The sequence below is a fragment of the Phoxinus phoxinus genome (assembly GCF_949152265.1).
Source record: "Phoxinus phoxinus genome assembly, chromosome: 18".
NCBI lineage: Eukaryota > Metazoa > Chordata > Actinopteri > Cypriniformes > Leuciscidae > Phoxinus > Phoxinus phoxinus.
Window position 1 is genome coordinate 20,413,278 of NC_136893.1, and position 18,720 is coordinate 20,431,997.

At 40.8% G+C, this 18,720-nt stretch overlaps 1 protein-coding gene across 4 annotated transcripts in view; it reads left to right on the forward strand.

The window, feature by feature from the left end:
- Nucleotides 1–18,720, forward strand: part of chl1a (cell adhesion molecule L1-like a) — a 71,049-nt gene that overhangs the window by 14,389 nt on the left and 37,940 nt on the right. The window contains exon 1 of one of the 4 annotated variants that reach the window (XM_079588777.1): nt 11,046–11,195. The exons of 2 other annotated variants lie outside the window; for them this stretch is intronic. The gene's annotated coding sequence lies outside the window, so the exon portion shown is untranslated. Of the gene's footprint in view, nt 1–11,045; nt 11,196–18,720 lie in introns of those variants that run through there. One more of the 4 variants, XM_079588775.1, reaches the window with a different exon arrangement.

The following is an 18,720-nucleotide window of genomic DNA, read 5'->3' on the forward strand; positions in this document are numbered from 1 at the left end:
TACATCTCACAAATCAACCCATACTTCTATAATTGTGCTTTTTTATCACTGCAGTTTAGTACCGCTTTAAAGTGGGTGGGATTATAGACTGATTGTTATAGTTTCGCCGCCTCTACTGCTGTGACATCATCGTAAACGTGACACAAACAAACACACAACACAGAAGCAATGGAGCATATCGATATAATGGTGTTCTTGATTGTCGGCATGTGAATGTTTATCACTGCAAGATGAAGAAGTTTGCCTCCTGTGGGTTTGGTGTCTCGTGTTGCAAATCCAATGACGCTGGTAGTGATGATTCTCTCTGACCAATCTGTGATCTGCAGTGTTCACAAGTCACATTCTAGTATAGGCATGAGTCGCTTGGAACCTCAACCGAGGTTGTACTGTTTAAGTGAGCCGTACCGAGCATTATGGAGCCGTGCCAGGCAGTGGAAAAGCACCAAAAAGTGAGCCGTACCGAGCCGTACCATGCAAAGGAAAAGCACCATAACACTAGCAAAAAGGTCATCCAACAAACACTGTATGTGTTACATGGTCAGTGTGTTTATATTACAAAACACAATTATTCAATTATTATTAAGTTGTTCCCCTTTTGTCTAAATGGCAATGAAGTTGAAAGAATAATAAATAAACAATGTTGTGCACTCAAAAGTGCACAACATTGGACACTAACAAAAATAGACTTTATTAAAAAAAAATCCAACAAAAGAACACACAGATAACAAGAAAAAATAACTATGCTTAACTTAAAGACGACACAGAACAAAGAACTGAATGAACTGAGGGCTTGAATACACATGGGAAAGTAATCAACAGAAACTGAAATAGGTGTGCAATTCAAATCAGTAACCATAGAAGCAAACTAGTGGCGGGAGATGAGAAAATGAGAACAAAGGAAACAGGAACTAGAGTTAAATCAAAACAGTACACTTTACAGTACATTTCCCCTACGGGAAGGCGTGTCCTCATGTTGTAGAAGTCAAACTGAGGGAGGGAGAGGGGCTCTGGTGGAGGACGTGGAACAGGAGAGGAGCGTAATCTGTTGGTGCAGGCAGAACATTCAATGGGGGAGTGAAGGGAGGGAGGAGCCAAGAGCAGGAGGTAGCAGGTGGGGACCCGGATCACAGCCAGGATGAAGGCCCACGGCAGAGTCGAGGGAGGGAGGGAGGAGTCACGGTAGTGATTTGGCAGTCGACACCAGGGGGACTATGAATGACTGAGAGATAGCCAAAGAAAGTGGAGCCCTGGGCGCAGAAAGAGAGCACATGGGACCGGGTGACACCAATGGTCCTGGATGCCAATGTCTGTTAGAGTGAGGGAAGGAGCAGCCAAGGCGAAGACGACAGGTTGATGGGCCGAGGTGGAGTGACGGGATCAGTGGCTGGAGGCGGAGCCAGTGGATCCTCTTGACTGGGTGAGCTGGAGACTGGAAGACCTGAGGCAGATCCACAAAACAGTATGACATTAGAGAAGTTAAGGGGCTGAAGGGAATCAGTGGAGGTGGGTCTGGGGAACTGGCCGTGGCATAGAAAGAGAAGGTCGGAAAGCACGGTTGGATGGGAACTCTGGAGACTTTGAGATGGGCGTAACCAGAGAAGGCACAGGAGACTTTGAGATGGGCAGAACCAGTGGAGGCACAGGAGACTTTGAGATGGGCGTAACCAGAAAAGGCACAGGAGACTTTGAGATGGGCGGAACCAAAGAAGGCACAGGAGACTTTGAGATGGGCGGAACCAGAGAAGGCACAGGAGACTTTGAGATGGGCGGAACCAGAGGAGGCTCATGAGACTTTGAGATGGGCAGAACCAGTGGAGGCTCATGAGACTTTGAGATGGGCAGAACCAGTGGAGGCTCATGAGACTTTGAGATGGGTGGAACCAGAGGAGGCTCATGAGACTTTGAGATGGGCAGAACCAGTGGAGGCTCATGAGACTTTGAGATGGGAGGAACCAGAGGAGGCTCATGAGACTTTGAGATGGGCGGAACCAGTGGAGGCTCATGAGACTTTGAGATGGGTGGAACCAGAGGAGGCTCATGAGACTTTGAGATGGGTGGAACCAGAGAAGGCACAGGAGACTTTGAGATGGGTGGAACCAGAGGAGGCACAGGAGACTTTGAGATGGGCGGAACCAGAGAAGGCACAGGAGACTTTGAGATGGGCGGAACCAGAGGAGGCTCATGAGACTTTGAGATGGGTGGAACCAGAGAAGGCACAGGAGACTTTGAGATGGGTGGAACCAGAGGAGGCACAGGAGACTTTGAGATTGGTGGAACCAGTCTAGGCACAGGAGACTTTGAGATGGGCGGGACCAGAGAAGGCACAGGAGACTTAGAGAGGGGCGGAACCAGAGGAGGCTCATGAGACTTTGAGATGGGTGGAACCAGAGAAGGCACAGGAGACTTTGAGATGGGTGGAACCAGAGGAGGCACAGGAGACTTTGAGATTGGTGGAACCAGTCTAGGCACAGGAGACTTTGAGATGGGCGGGACCAGAGAAGGCACAGGAGACTTAGAGAGGGGCGGAACCAGAGGAGGCTCATGAGACTTTGAGATGGGTGGAACCAGAGAAGGCACAGGAGACTTTGAGATGGGTGGAACCAGAGAAGGCACAGGAGACTTTGAGATGGGTGGAACCAGAGGAGGCACAGGAGACTTTGAGATGGGCGGAACCAGTGGAGGCACAGGAGACTTTGAGATGGGCGGAACCAGAGGAGGCACAGGAGACTTTGAGATGGGTGGAACCTGTGGAAACACAGAAGACTTTGAGATGGGCGGAACCAGAGGAGGCACAGGAGACTTTGAGATGGGTGGAACCTGTGGAAACACAGAAGACTTTGAGAGGGGCGGAACCAGAGGAGGCTCATGAGACTTTGAGATGGGTGGAACCAGAGAAGGCACAGGAGACTTTGAGATGGGTGGAACCAGAGAAGGCACAGAAGACTTAGAGAGGGGCGGAACCAGAGGAGGCTCATGAGACTTTGAGATGGGTGGAACCAGAGAAGGCACAGAAGACTTAGAGATGGGTGGAACCAGAGGAGGCACAGGAGACTTTGAGATGGGCGGAACCAGTGGAGGCACAGGAGACTTTGAGATGGGTGGAACCAGAGGAGGCACAGGAGACTTTGAGATGGGCGGAACCAGAGGAGGCACAGGAGACTTTGAGATGGGCGGAACCAGTGGAGGCACAGGAGACTTTGAGATGGGTGGAACCAGAGGAGGCACAGGAGACTTTGAGATGGGCGGAACCAGAGGAGGCACAGGAGACTTTGAGATGGGTGGAACCTGTGGAAACACAGAAGACTTTGAGATGGGCGGAACCAGAGAAGGCACAGGAGACTTTGAGATGGGCGGAACCAGAGGAGGCTCATGAGACTTTGAGATGGGTGGAACCAGAGAAGGCACAGGAGACTTTGAGATGGGTGGAACCAGAGGAGGCACAGGAGACTTTGAGATGGGTGGAACCAGTGGAGGCACAGGAGACTTTGAGATGGGCGGGACAAGAGAAGGCACAGGAGACTTAGAGAGGGGCGGAACCAGAGGAGGCTCATGAGACTTTGAGATGGGTGGAACCAGAGAAGGCACAGGAGACTTTGAGATGGGTGGAACCAGAGGAGGCACAGGAGACTTTGAGATGGAGGCACAGAGGAGGCACAGAGGAGGCACAGGAGACTTTGAGATGGGCGGAACCAGTGGAGGCACAGGAGACTTTGAGATGGGCGGAACCAGAGGAGGCACAGGAGACTTTGAGATGGGTGGAACCTGTGGAAACACAGAAGACTTTGAGATGGGCGGAACCAGAGAAGGCACAGGAGACTTAGAGAGGGTCGGAACCAGAGGAGGCTCATGAGACTTTGAGATGGGTGGAACCAGAGAAGGCACAGGAGACTTTGAGATGGGTGGAACCAGAGAAGGCACAGAAGACTTAGAGATGGGCGGAACCAGTGGAGGCACAGGAGACTTTGAGATGGGCGGAACCAGTGGAGGCACAGGAGACTTTGAGATGGGTGGAACCAGAGGAGGCACAGGAGACTTTGAGATGGGCGGAACCAGTGGAGGCAAAGGAGACTTTGAGATGGGCGGAACCAGTGGAGGCACAGGAGACTTTGAGATGGGTGGAACCAGAGGAGGCACAGGAGACTTTGAGATGGGCGGAACCAGAGGAGGCACAGGAGACTTTGAGATGGGTGGAACCTGTGGAAACACAGAAGACTTTGAGATGGGCGGAACCAGAGAAGGCACAGGATACTTTGAGATGGGTGGAACCAGCTGGGGCAGGAGATCCATGCAAACATCCTCTTCCATATCCTCAAAATAATTCCCAGAGGCCAGATGTAGCTCACTCTCAGCGGTGAGAGTGTCGTTGGGGCTCCGATCTATTCCCTCGAATTCCATGAGGACACCCACTGTCTGGCACAGACGATGTTGCCGGCTCATGCACCTGGTCAGACATACTGTTGGGCTCAGGCTCTGGGGCGATGCGGTGCTCGGGTGTTGGCTCTGGTATCGAGGTGGGCTCAGTCTCTTGTGTCTACGGTGGGCTCTGGCAGAATGTCCATGATGGGTGTGTTTGACGGCTGGCTGGGATCTGGGTCCGGAGTGGGGCTGGTTACATCTTCCTCTGGGGGGTGACCCTCTGCATGCAGAATAAAGCAACTTTTTCTAGAAGGCTGATATATACTGAGCCTTAAGCTCATATGAGTATCATTTTATCACTTTAATAGATGGGTTAAAATACTCTACTGGCTTTTATGACTCTATTTTAAGTGATTATCTTAACTTTACACCTACATCAGCTTCTCCTTCTCTGTTCATCCGCTTTATTTTCTTTATTTTCTCTCCCTCTCTCTCTCTGTTCACTTTTGGTCTGACCTGACACACTGCAGTCCTTCTAGACCTGCTGTTAATGGGGTCTTTCAGCAAACCTCACAGACTAGAACAAACACACTCATTCATGCGTCTCCAAAATGCTAATGCGGCTGGTTCCTGACACATTTTCAAGGAGTTCCCATGTCATGGCATGGTGTAATTCCTCACACAGAGAGCCATTAGTGCAGGCAGCCTACAAGCTAACAGTGGCCAACAAGGCCCTGACATAGTGGCCCCTGTTAAACAGGTGCCTAAACACATTTGGCGCAGACAAGAAAATGCAGCTCTATTTTTTTATGGTCTTGAAGGTTATATTGGTGCAGTTTTTTTTATAGTTGTTGTGTTATAGTAGAGAAGTCACTACTCTAGTAAGTAATCAGCATTTAAGTCCCAAATGGCAAGGGAGGCAAGGGAGTTGCAGCCTTCCCAAAATTCTGAGATGGAAAATGGGTGAAGGACGATTTGATGTTAATTAATGTCAATTAAATGAAATGAAATTTCATTTTCATGCCTCGGAATGTGAAGTTCTTGTTTGTAATTTCACCATTGTAACACAATAAAAATATTACTGATGTCGGAACCATATCTGCCATTCTGAAAACTGATAAGGCGAATTTGAGGGGATAGAGGCAAATCCATAGCTGGAGACTTTTGCTTCCGTCACTATTTTAACACGGACATTTAAAAGGACAGAAGGATGGATGGCTTGGTGAATTGGTTTTATTTTCTAGCTGTATGCGTCATATATATATATATATAATACATTTTATATCTAAAGGTGACAAAAAAAGGTATTTTAAAGAATTTAATAATAATTTTAAAAAGTCCTCTATAGAGAAGATGCCCAGACCGCTACAGTTAGTGTGTAATATAAAATATATATATACGTTATTAGCTGTTATTTTTGTTTTGCACTGGAAAGAAAATATTGCACTCAAATACTGCATTCAAGCAATACAACACCTGTATAAATGCACATGGAAAATCTCACAGAAACAAATAATCCTCCAGACTAAGCACATTGTGCAGCTATTTTCCCATTCAATTGTATATTTTTGTGCTCTTTTTCGCCGGCAGCTTGGAAGTAACGTTAGTCATTTTTACATTTCCCGCTGTTGTCACTTATCGTCATCGTTGCTACGATACATGACTCACAATGACTGAAACGACCAATTAAAAGGGCATTCTCTGATGATGTTCCAAGATGTTAAAAACGCGACGCTGATCATAGACAAACGGGGAGAAATTAGTATCTACCGCATGCACCGTCTGTTTTTTTTTTTCTTATCATAGCCTACAAATGTCTTCGTTCATAGTCTGACATATATTAGAAGCTATTTATGTGTCTGTCATGGATTTGCACTGAATTGATTCTCAAAAATACGGAACAAAGTGCGTTCCGTATCAGTTCAATACGGAACAAGACTTTTATGTGTCAAATACGGGACGATTCCGTATTATACGGAACGGTTGGCAACCCTACAAGGGCAATAGCCAACAATATGCTTTTTTTCAGTCATTAGATTTATTTTTCAAGACATGGTCTTTTTTCCAAGGTTTTTCTGGAAGTCACTGTTTAAGTCCGTATGATTGGTTAACAATTCATTTGACAATTCTGAACCACAATGATCCTCATTGGGACTTTTATAGATAACGCAGCATCCGTTATATTAATGCAGTTATTTATTCTGTTGTAAGTGTTTATAGAATTATATATAATTATACTTTTGCATAAAAACACAATTATTTTACAAATTGAGCAGAAATTATTATTATTATTATTTAAAACACACTGGAAAAAAATGGTGTACAATTTACTTTGAAACTATTTTCTCTCAGAATTTGCTAGTAAATATCACGGTAACACTTTACAATAAGGTTCATTAGTTAACATTAGTTAACTACATTAGTTAACATTAACAAATAATGAACTGCACTTATACAGCATTTATTCATCTTTGTTAATGTTAATTTCAACATATACTAATACTTTATTAAAATCTTGTTAACATGAGTTAATGCACTGTGAACTAACATGAACTAACAATGAACAGCTTTATTCATATTAACTAACATTAACAAAGATTAATAAATACTGTAACAAATGTATTGCTCATTGTTAGTTAATACATTAACTAATGTTTAATAAATGAACCTTATTGTAAAGTGTTACCAATATCACAAATAGTTTCAAAGAAACTTCAAGAAACACATTGCATTAAACGTGAACGTTTTTTTTTTTTTTTTTTGCTTTTATTGGGGGGGTGGGGGAACCGCATGGTTAGAGCTGCATACCATATTCAAATAATTTATGTACTGAATTAATCATTATCTTCAGTGTTGGAGATGCATCTGGTTTAAACTCTTGAGTCTTGAGTGAATTTGATTGACAGGCTGTGGTTTCCTGTTTATCTGCTGTGGGGTTCTGTCACAACGTGTTGTGAAGATTATAATTGAAAAAAAATGTTTGGGGTAAATCAACATAAAATGCTCAGCAAGTTGGGGCAGAACACTCATCCAGATTTTTTCAGCTGATGATCTTGGTTCGATCTTGGAACAATGAGCTTTGAGTGCAAAATTTTTTTTTTTAACTCTATATCATGTTGAGCACCTAAAATTTGACAACATTGGAAAAGCTTCTTTGGAAATGAATCCTGGACGTTCCTATGAAGGGCACATTCACCTACCGCACTTCTTTATGAGATATGAACCAAACATTCATTGAGATATCTGATTATGGCCTCCTGATCCTGATACAGATAAAACATTCATTTCTCAGCCGTATTCTTGTTTCAGACTGTACAGACCCATTAAATGAAGAAGGAAAACTAGGTTCTTTTAATGAGTCAGGTTTCATAACCTCAAGCCAAATCGGATATTTCTGCTTTTACCGTTCGCATTCTTGTTTCTAAGTAACGCATGTCTGTCATTAGTGTGATCTTTTCACACGAATATGCATTGACAAAAATAACATCTCATGCACACGAACAACGACAAAATACAAGACAATCCATCAAATAGCATGATGAACAAACTGTTATGTTTGAATCAAATTTGATAACTCATTTGTTAACATTTCATAACATGTTTTTTCTTTACTTGAATTTAATGTTCTTTTTTTTCTTTTTTTTAGGTTTCTTCATACTAAATATTTTCGCCATTTTCAAAGATACTGGAACTGAATGACAACAGTAGTCTTAACCTGTGCAACTAATAATTATATTTATGATGATAAATATACAAAATTCCAAACTGGTTGCATGGCCCTAAATCTGGTGCAAATTATATTTGAAAATGGGCCAAATCAGACCGTAAAAGATAAATTATATTTGGACTACTTCCATCTTGTAGTGCATGTTTCCTCAAGGACATTTTTATGTAATAAATCAGATTTGTTGTTGTTTGTTTTTAAATAGCCCTTCCAAATCCCTTCAAGCCAACCTTAGTTTTTGCACATTATCTGATTTGGGAAAAGGTCTAAATATCAATAAATGACATATTTTGCAGTAAGATTTTTTTAAAATATATTTCCTAAACTACATTAATTTCATTTATGTGTAAAACAAGATTATCCTTTGCTTTACTTCAGGGTTGTAAGATAGTGTGGCAATTGCAGTGGCAGAAAGTTGCATGAGAGTTTTCTCTTTTCTGGCAGTGTATTATTAAAATGATTAAAGCAGACAAGGTGTTGTGCGAGAGTGCTGACGGCCCAGGATGTTCCTGAATGGTAGCGAGATGAATGGGAGGTTCCGTCACTCTCTTCCTGTCTGTCCCAGATACTTCCAAACTTTTACTGCGTTGCTGTGAGGCACAGATTAAGAGCTCTCTCTCACCCCATCATCTCTCTCTCCATCCTGCCATCCTAAATAACTGAATACTGATAGAAACATTTGATGTATTTTTCTGAATTTTGCACTGAAAAGTGTTGTGTTGACTAAACTGTATGTGAACGGAAAGATGTGCTGTAGCAGGTCTGGCCATAAGGAATAAATAACACATGAACTAAAACAGAGAAATAATACAGACGTTCCATTTTAATTGTGCTTTTGGATCTGTAATGTACAGTGGGATTGTGAAGGTTTTGATTCAGTATCCAGAAATGCGTACATTTTGTGAATGGCTTCTCAATGTCTCAACGTTTTTTTTGTTCTGTTAAAGGTCTCCTATTATGGATTTTTGAAAATGACCTTTCATGTAGTGTGTAACATATATAGCTCTAAGTGAATGAAAACATCCTGCAAAGTTTTAAATCTGAAAGTGCACCGTATATAAAGTTATTGTCTTTCAAAAGTGAGAGTCGTCTCTCAATGAAATAAATAGTTTTTCAAACGAGTCATAAGCCGTTTCGTTGTGACGTCAAGACGAAACATTAGCATATTGCCCACAGGGAAAACTTGAAACCCCAAACACTTCATCAGATTCCTGTGGACACTGGATAGCATCATGTTGAGAAGATGCTGTGCTCTACAATGTGAAGGTAAAGCCAGTTTTTTTTTCACTGCCCAAGGACGAGCATGTGAAGAATCAGTGGTTAAAATCAATCTTTACCACGATACCACAGCAGTATAGTCCTAAACTTTTGCTGTGTTCCCTTTATTTTACTGACGACTGCTTTTCAAATCTCGGAGTTCAATGCAGGATTCGCAAACCGCTTGCTCTTGATATGGTAAAATCAACGTCATTGTTCATTACTGTAGTTTACGGTGTAGGTCAGGAAGCCTCAGGACACTCAGAGATGACGTTGTTATGGCAATGGGAGTTTTTGTTTTCGACATACGTGGTAAACCAATCACAACATACTGAGCTGTCTGGCCAATCAGAGCAGAGTAGACCAATCACAACAAACTGAGCTGTCTGGCCAATCAGAGAAGAGTAGACCAATCACAACAAACTGAGCTGTCTGGCCAATCAGAGAAGAGTAGACCAATCACAACAAACTGAGCTGTCTGGCCAATCAGAGCAGAGTAGCTAGCTACTTCATTAGAGGGATTGATTCATCTGGCGAGTTGTTTGAGAATCATTGAAAATCTGCTGATGTGCAAATGTATATTATGAGAAAATGAAACTGTTTTTTTTTTTTACCTTTGATGCATGTAAACCTGTTGTAGGAGACTACATTAGTTGTTGTAGAACAACATTAGGAAACTTCAACACACAAAAAACTCACAACCTGTGTTTATCATTCAAGTGAACCCATATTTATTGTAAGATCGTGAATCTTTCCTTCTTTTATCTGAAATTGTTTTGTTCATGGATTAGGATGAAAGCATGTCACTCAACCATGCTGGCATCTGCATTTTGCTTTCAGATACGATCAGCTCTGTAGCTCACGTGAGTGTCACAGGTTCTATCGTTCTTTCAAACAATCTCCTCTCTGCTACAATTTAGTTGTAGTTTTTTTTCTTGTTACGTAAGCACGAATTGCACTTTTTTTGTATTATTATTTTAAGGTATTTCCCAGGGGAGTAATAAAAATAAATGTGTTTAATTAATTTTATTATATAAAATATTACTTGCTACTGGCAATACATACACACATACACTGTTGTGAGAATGTGAGATATGCTGCGGCTGCATAAATAGACATGCATAAATCCCATAGCAGATCTAGGCAGGTGGAGCTGGGGAAGTGGAGGGTTTTAGATGAACTCTGATTACACACACCTACAGAAAACCATTGAGAAAATAATCTGATTGGCTGCAGGATGAGCAGAGGCCAATCAGCTGCCATGTAGTAATGATGCAATTGCTTGCAGATTGCATGTAAATGACTGATCAGCCTGAGAGTTTCATGACTGGACTAGATATTTTTGGGCTGTGTGTTCCGCTGTATTATTATATATGTGCCTAAAACACACCTCACCTCATGAAACTGGGATGTCTGGTCTCCCATCCCGACTTTAAACCATTAACTCCATTATACGCATTATGAGATGGAGTAAGCAATTAAAGTCTTTTCGTGACATTGGTCATGTCAGACTTAATGAAAATGAATGAAATGGACTTTTGTATTCTAAAAGCTTCTCTATTGTGTAACTCCCTAGAGCTTTGTGATCCAATGGTATTCTTTTGAAATGGGCTTTCTAGAAACAGGATAGGTAGCCGCACGCTTCACATTGACTTGCCATGCCTCTGTGTTTGCTTAGCCCTCAAGTCACCTCCCCACTTCTGGTATTACTGGTTCTAGGTTTCCGTGAGTTGTCAGATGTTTGAAATAATGTACATGAGTGTTTGTGTTCCAGTGAGTGGATTTCGAGCTTGTTTGATCTCAATGTATTGGTGCAGGTGAGAGGGACAGTATCGTGAGAGGAGAAGAGTGTCCGAAGGTAAGTGTGTCTGTCTAATGCAGTTCATAGAATTGTTATTTTATTTTACTGCTTACTATACAGAAACTATGTATTTTAGTTTTTTTTTTCGTTTATAGCGAAATTATGCAAAAATATGGCATGTCAATGTAAGTTTGGAATTTTGACAGAAGAACATGCTGATTTTACAGATACCGAAAGAATGTAAATGATTAACCAAAAAATGTTTGGAAGCTAACATATAGAAATTATTTGCATGTTATAACATGCAACTCACATGCTCATGCACATATGTGTGTGTCCATTTCAACACCTCTTTGCCTCAGGAGAATACTCTGGAGAAAGTTCATGACTGATTTGCCTTGACATTTGATGAACAATATCTGCTAATTATAAAGGTCTGCTAATTAGTTTGGATTTGTTTGAATGTGTGTGTATACAGCAAGCCTCAAAGGTATTTGAATATGTAAGCTACACTTAAAAATGTAGTTTAAACAAATGTGTGTGTCTGTGTGTGTGTTTAGTGGATGTGTGATGTCAGTTGACACATGTTTAAATATTAACTATGAAATTGAACATGATCCAATAATTATTCACAATCAGAAAGGTGTATTTTTGTTTTCATCTTAAACAATAGGTCTATTTCTAGAATTTAAATCATATAGCAAATTATTTTTTGATTGGAAAGTGCTTATCTTTTTTAAATTCACACACTACTATTCAAAAGTGTGGGGTCTGTTTTTTTTATTTATTTTTTTATAAAGTAATACTTTTATTCACCTAGGATTAAATTGATCAAAAGTGACAGTAAAAGACATTTATAATGTTACAAAAGATTTATATTTAAATTATGTTCTTAACTTTCTATTAGTCAAAGATTGTTAAAAGAATTGATCAGGGTTTCCACATAAATGTTAAGCAGCACAACTGTTTTCAACATTGATAATAATCAGAAATGTTTTTTGAGCGGCAAATCTGATTCTGAAGGATCATGTGACACTGAAGACTGGAGTAATGATGCTGACAATTTAGCTTTACATCACAGGAATGATGTACATTCTAAAATATATTCAAATGTTATGGAAAACAGTTATTTTTAAATTATAATTCTTTGTTTTTCATTTATTTTTGATCAAATAAATTTAACCTGGGTGAGAATAAGAACATAAAAAAAAATCTTACCGACCCCAAACTTTTAGTGTATTTTTAACTGTGGCTTACATGTCCATATATATTAGAGAGAGAGAGAGAGAGAGAGAGAGAGAGAGAGAGAGAGAGAATACTCACATGAGTTGCAACTTGTCCAAAAGCCTCAAACTTTTCACACGCAAAACCAGCCAACATGACGAATCTCGCATAATTTGTTTTATATATGACAGGTGTAAGTCTTACGTACACGCCGTCGGTGAGTCGACATACCTGCTTCTATAATAACAGGTGCCTTTATGTTGTGGCTTCCACCGTGAATGAGTGTTACTGTGTCTGCTTATTAGTTGTCTTTCCAGGCTGCTTGGATTGTCTTTGCTTCCTCTCTGGCATTTTTAAAGCTTTGTTAGTGTAGTCTAAATATTTAGCTGATGTTGTAAAAGCTCCGGTGCAAAGAAAAAGAGTTCGGTTTGTGAATCGTGATGAATTAATGAGCATGTTTGCTGTAGACAAAGGTCAAAAGGCAGCTGTCACAGCAGGATGGCCTTTGTTTGCAGGGACACTATGCTATGAAGATTGGATTCTTTGGAATTCAGAGACCTTGTCCTGGCGCAGTATTTCTGGCCACTTAATGAGAGACATGTCTTAATTCATGAACTTATCTGACCCATCATTTGAAGATCTTGAACATCTGCTCTGTATCTGCCATGTAGGAGACAAAAACGGTTTGAGGTTGGATATATATTAAGTGTAGTCAGTTCTGGCAGGTCACGTTAGTCAAGCTCGCACCAGCTGACTCTCAGCTGATCCGTGTCTACCTAGGAATACAACGCCTATCACTGTATTCATATATAAGCTCCTTCAGTATTATCAGCAGCTATTGCGTTTCTCAGGAGTGAATTACCCTCCTCCATCCCCAGCTCCTCCTCTCGTCAGTCAGTATTTGGCATTCTGATTCCCCTTGAATCAGAATACATTCTCGAATTATGTTGTACTTTAAAATCTTGAATTAATGATATCTGCAATACATTCATGTTGGTTCTGTTCTGTTTACCCTAACCTACCCTAACAGTTGCTGCTCTCCCTTCTCTTATCCATGCTAGGCTGCATGGATGCGCAGGGAGTTCTTGCCCGATCCAAACTGTATGATAATTGTCCATCGTATTTGACGATAGTGATCCTGAATGAACTAAGAATCTATCTAATGATATTTAGTTGTAAATAAAACAAATATTATTAGAGTACATTTTATAAGAAAACGCCATTTCAGTTTGTCTTTTTCAAAACTTCAAGTTTACTTTAATGTGTTACTTGTCATTTATTTGTAATTGTGAAATTTCTGAATGAAAATAGTTTCTTCTCCAAATCATCCATCCATCCATCCATCCATCCATCCATCCATCCATCCATCCATCCATCCATCCATCCATCCATCCATCCATCCATCCATCCATCCATCCATCCATCCATCCATCCATCCATCCATCCATCAAATTGAATAGCAATTTTCTGAATGAAGTTTTTTTTACAACAATTTGTCCTTCCTTGTAATTTTGAAATTTCTGAATGAAAATAGTTTCTACACCAATTTATCCATCCATGAAATTTAATGGCAATTTCTAAATGAAAATTGTTTCTACACCAATTTATCCATCCATCCATGAAATTGAATTGCAATTTCTGAATGAATTTTTTTTACAATAATTTATCCATCCATCCATCCATCCATCCATCCATCCATCCATCCATCCATCCATCCATCCATCCATCCATCCATCCATCCATCCATCCATCCATCCATCCATCCATCCATCCATCCATCCATCCATCCATCCATCCATCCATCCATCCATCCATCCATCCATCCATCCATCCATCCATCCATCCATCCATCCATCCATCCATCCATCCATCATTGGTGTTTATTTGTTAAACACTGAATCACCCAGGAACGGGACACCACTACTGTGTGTTTTAGTGGTTCCGCTGTTGCTTTATTTTGAGCAATTAGGCTGGCAATATTATATCTAAAAGATACAGTAAATAACTCAATATGAACATTTTGTTTATTGAATTCGTATAAAAGCAATATCACACAATCACACAATCGTTTCCATCTTGATACTACAATAACTTTTGCTGTTATTGCTATTGTGAGGTGCAGTTTTCAATGTAATGTTTACATTGTGGTGTACACCTTAAAATGCAAAGTGTAGGATTTCATATAAAGTCCACTGTGTACACTTTGCTTGCTTTGTGTGGACAGTTCACAGTCTGGGATCATGTGTTGCTGCATTATACAGTATATGTTCAGCTGTACCGAGACGTACTGTAAGTGAATGTGTTCTTCACTTTGTTTGTACTTTCTACATACATGCCATATGGTGGTAGAAAGCATTAAGTACAACAGGTGGGTCAAACAGACCACAAAATGCTCAAGCACTTAAAAATCATTTTACTGCACTCGTTAGTCATCAAATTAAACATAAACATAAAATAACCTTATATGGTTGTGACTATAAACACATGCTGTTTTATCAACAAACAATAGTTTTGTCTCAGCATGATGCGACCTCCGTGCGTCTGCCGACCCTATAAGACAGCATTAGGAATTAAGACAATAGGATTGAATCCATTATACAAAGAGGATTTTCACTGTTGACACACTGCAATACTATCACAAATCAAAGCAGTTTCCTACTTGACTGCTCATCAAACCACTATTTCCTGTTTACACATGATAATAGGACAATACAATGATTCCCAGGTTTGTTTTCAGTCAAATATCTCAGTGTCAAAGTCTCCTCAGACTGCTGTGTTTTCATATCAATGCTGTTCTGATGCGTAGAGTTGTGTTTAGGCAGGAATTCCAGCACTTCCCGGACCATTCTTTAATGGTTTGTGAATAGCTCGGCGGATCAGGCTTTATTTGAATCTTTGTCAAAGGTTTAGAAAGCCTTGTATCCCAGTGAGAGGCTTTGCCGACATATGTCTCTTCACTGAATCCCCTTTAGTGCTTTACTGGAGTGCTGGGGCATGTTTTCGGTCTCTCTCTCTCTCTCTCTCTCTCTCTCTCTCTCTCTCTCTCTCTCTCTCTCTCTCTCTCTCTCTCTCTCTCTCTCTCTCTCTCTCTCTCTCTCTCTCTCTCTCTCTCTCTCTCTCTCTCTCTCTCTCTCTCTCTCTCTCTGAGTTTGAGGAGCATGCTAAGAGTTTGGATGCTCAGTTTACTATCACTGCTACCTCTGGGAATTACTTTCTTGACTGCATGTGTGTGAGTGTGACTAAGTAAGTACAGAGTTTCCATGTTCTGTTTAGTTGGCTGTTTGTTTAATGGATTAAAGTGTGCGGTTGTGTGACAGTGAAGCAAATGAGAAAGGTGTAACCGTAAGCCTCAGCAGTTTTCTCTGATGTTAGTCATGGATATCTCTCTCCGTATCCAGCCTCCAGGATTAATGGATGCAGTATCCAGTCATGTGCTTCAGCGAGTTTGTCTTACTCAGGCTCATTGTTTGATTAACTTGCTGCACATGTTTTTAATTTGTTCATTGGATATAGATCTGCATATATTTACAGTGTGATTTGATGTGGATGTATTCGGTTCAGTTGCAGATGAAAGCTTATGTGGTTTAATGGTGTCATGGGAGTGAACGGGGTCAGAAGTTTACTCCATGTTGTCTTAAGAAGCATCAGGCACTTGTTAAGGTCTGCAGAGGTCACCAGACTACATATCTTTAAGCTAGAGATTTGCAGGTCAAAAGGTTTGCTACTGACAAGCTACAACTTTGGAATACAACAGAGCTCAAAATGTAGTTTTCCCTCCCCCGCTTGTCCTTACATATATTGAGTATGTTCAAATAGATTTCTTTTTTATTGAAGATTGATATGTTTAAAAAAAGAAAAGAAAAACATAATAAAATAAGAAGAAATGTAAATACAAAGTCACTTGCTACATTTACATACATTTACTACTTTATTTTACATTTTATTGCTTTTACAATTTACATATTGGAGCTATCATTTGAATAATTTCAGAAATAAGTCTCCAGTGTAATTGAAGCAGTCAACAAATCCCCTTCTCGGTACAGGTTTCTGAAAATATATGGGATTTCAGGGTTTATAGCTCATTATAGCTGGCTAAATTTGCAACATTTTTAAACCAGATCACTAAATTAATATTTTAACATCATAACATATTTAACTGTTTTTTTGTTGTTGTTGTTGGTAAAATCTCAGTGCATCGCTGTTTTCAGTGCAAATAGTGTGCTGATTCCTTGAGTCTGTCTTGGTGTTTTGAGTTGCTCTTCATGACACAGGGGAAGACCTCCAAATTATGAGCCAGGGGCAAAAGTAAGAGAATCCATCACCTCTGGCCACTACTGGATGAGGAGAGTTAATCCGGGTTGATGCTGGTAATTTGTGGAGGCGGCTTGACTCTGTGCATCTTGTGAGTGTGAACGATTATGTGTGGAATGAGCCTGCGGCGCGAGCGTGCTCACGGTTCATCAGCCTTCACGGAGGCGTGAAGGCAAACAACGCACACGAGTCAGCGAAATAAACATCGTGAAATAATTTTCCTCAGCTGATGTCTTTCATTCGAGCCTTGCGACCTTGTGTTTCGACTTTGCAGATGCTGATAAGTTCACATTTTCTGAATGTGCCACTGAAGCTAATAAACATTATTTCCTTTTAAACCCTTTATACAATTTTCAAGAGAAGTTTATATTTAATGACTCTGACAATGGCATAGTGTAAACCAGTTAAAAGTAAAACCATATTTTTAACACACGTGACCACGGCCTAAAAGTGACTTTTTTTTACTTATTCAGTCGAGAGCAATGAGTGCTTGTTCTTTGTCTTTTGTTGTTTGATTGAAATTAAAAACACAGACAGCAGCAGGAATAATAGGTTGCTGTCCCTTTAAGACCTATATGGATCCAGTACTGATACACATGTGTTTTCTTACTCAACTGTTTACGTTCACTTAAAGCTAGGGTAGGTAATCCTGTTCAGAAATTTTTTTTTTTATACTGGGTGAAATGGTCCTTCCATTCTGATAGTAGACAATACATTATGTGTTCAGAAAAAGGAATGAAAAAAATCTGACCTCTAACTCTGACCAATCACTGCCATTCGGTGCGAATGTAAAGAACCAATCAGATGCCTTGATGTCTCGTGCCCGAGCACCACTGCGTGCACAGCAGTGATGCGCGGGTCAATGTATAAACAACCCGCACCCGACCGACGTTTTCAACTAACCCGCCCGCAACTCGGACCGCAAAAAAAAAGAAAGAAAATATTGTACCCGACCCGCTTCCTGACCCGCGTTTTTTAAAGTAGCTAGTAAATCGTGTCATGGGCCATAGACGGAGGAACTAGGGGTGCGCATTTTTCAGAATGCTGTATGATATAGCCTAGTGTTTTGTAATAAAGGCTTGATTTTTCATTTATTTCGTTTCATTTTCTTAACAATTAAGATGCTGCATGTGTTTATCCAGTCTAATCGACGTGTGCGTCTCTCCCCCGACTTTCCCAACAAAAATCCCGCCCCCTCTCAGCAAATAGGCTACATAAAACTGACATTACTGAGCTATATGCGTTTAAAAGTAGCCTATTAAAATGGCACAATGGCATCGCTCAGTTCAACGCGTTGGGAAATCGGGTATTTTGAGCCGCGTCAGCTTTTATTCAAAAGTTAATAACGCGCTCAACATTCAAAAGGTAAATAAGGATTTCCCACTTTCATCTGCAGACTGCTCGTGCGTCATCCTCGCGCATTCAGCCAATAAAGTGTAGACAGACCTATGTATTTCATAGAACATTGTGTCTAGTACTATATAAATTACAAAGGTAAACGACCCGACCGACCGCGACCCAAATTTCATTAAAAATATTTTTGGATGACTCGTAACCGCGGGTAACCGCAGGCACCCGCTCATTTTGGATCAACCCGCGCATCACTGGTAGGTACATGCAGCTGACTCCAAATGTGGATGCGCGTTCATGTTTGTGGGGGGCGTAGCTTTGGACGGAGTACTGACAGGAGGGGGCGGAGCTTAGAAGAGGTGCCACTTTCAAATCTGGCTAGCTCTCCAACATTACCGACCCTAGCTTTAAGACGTAACTGACCATGTTTACGAGCATACTTGCTAAGATGGCCATTGTTACATTAATTTTATCTCAATATGTCTGTTCAAGCACAAGAAGACCTGTTTCAAGCTGTCTGAGACCCGCGAGAAACTAATCGAGTTTCCTTTGGTGTCTTCTTGTGCTTTCGTGACCATGCAGCACTGGGCCGTCATCTGTCCCAAATGTCTTTCATTCTTGGTTTGTTCATGTTCTCGCAACATTGCATTGTTAGAATTCATAAAAATGTTACCGGCCAACTGGCGATTGACACTGT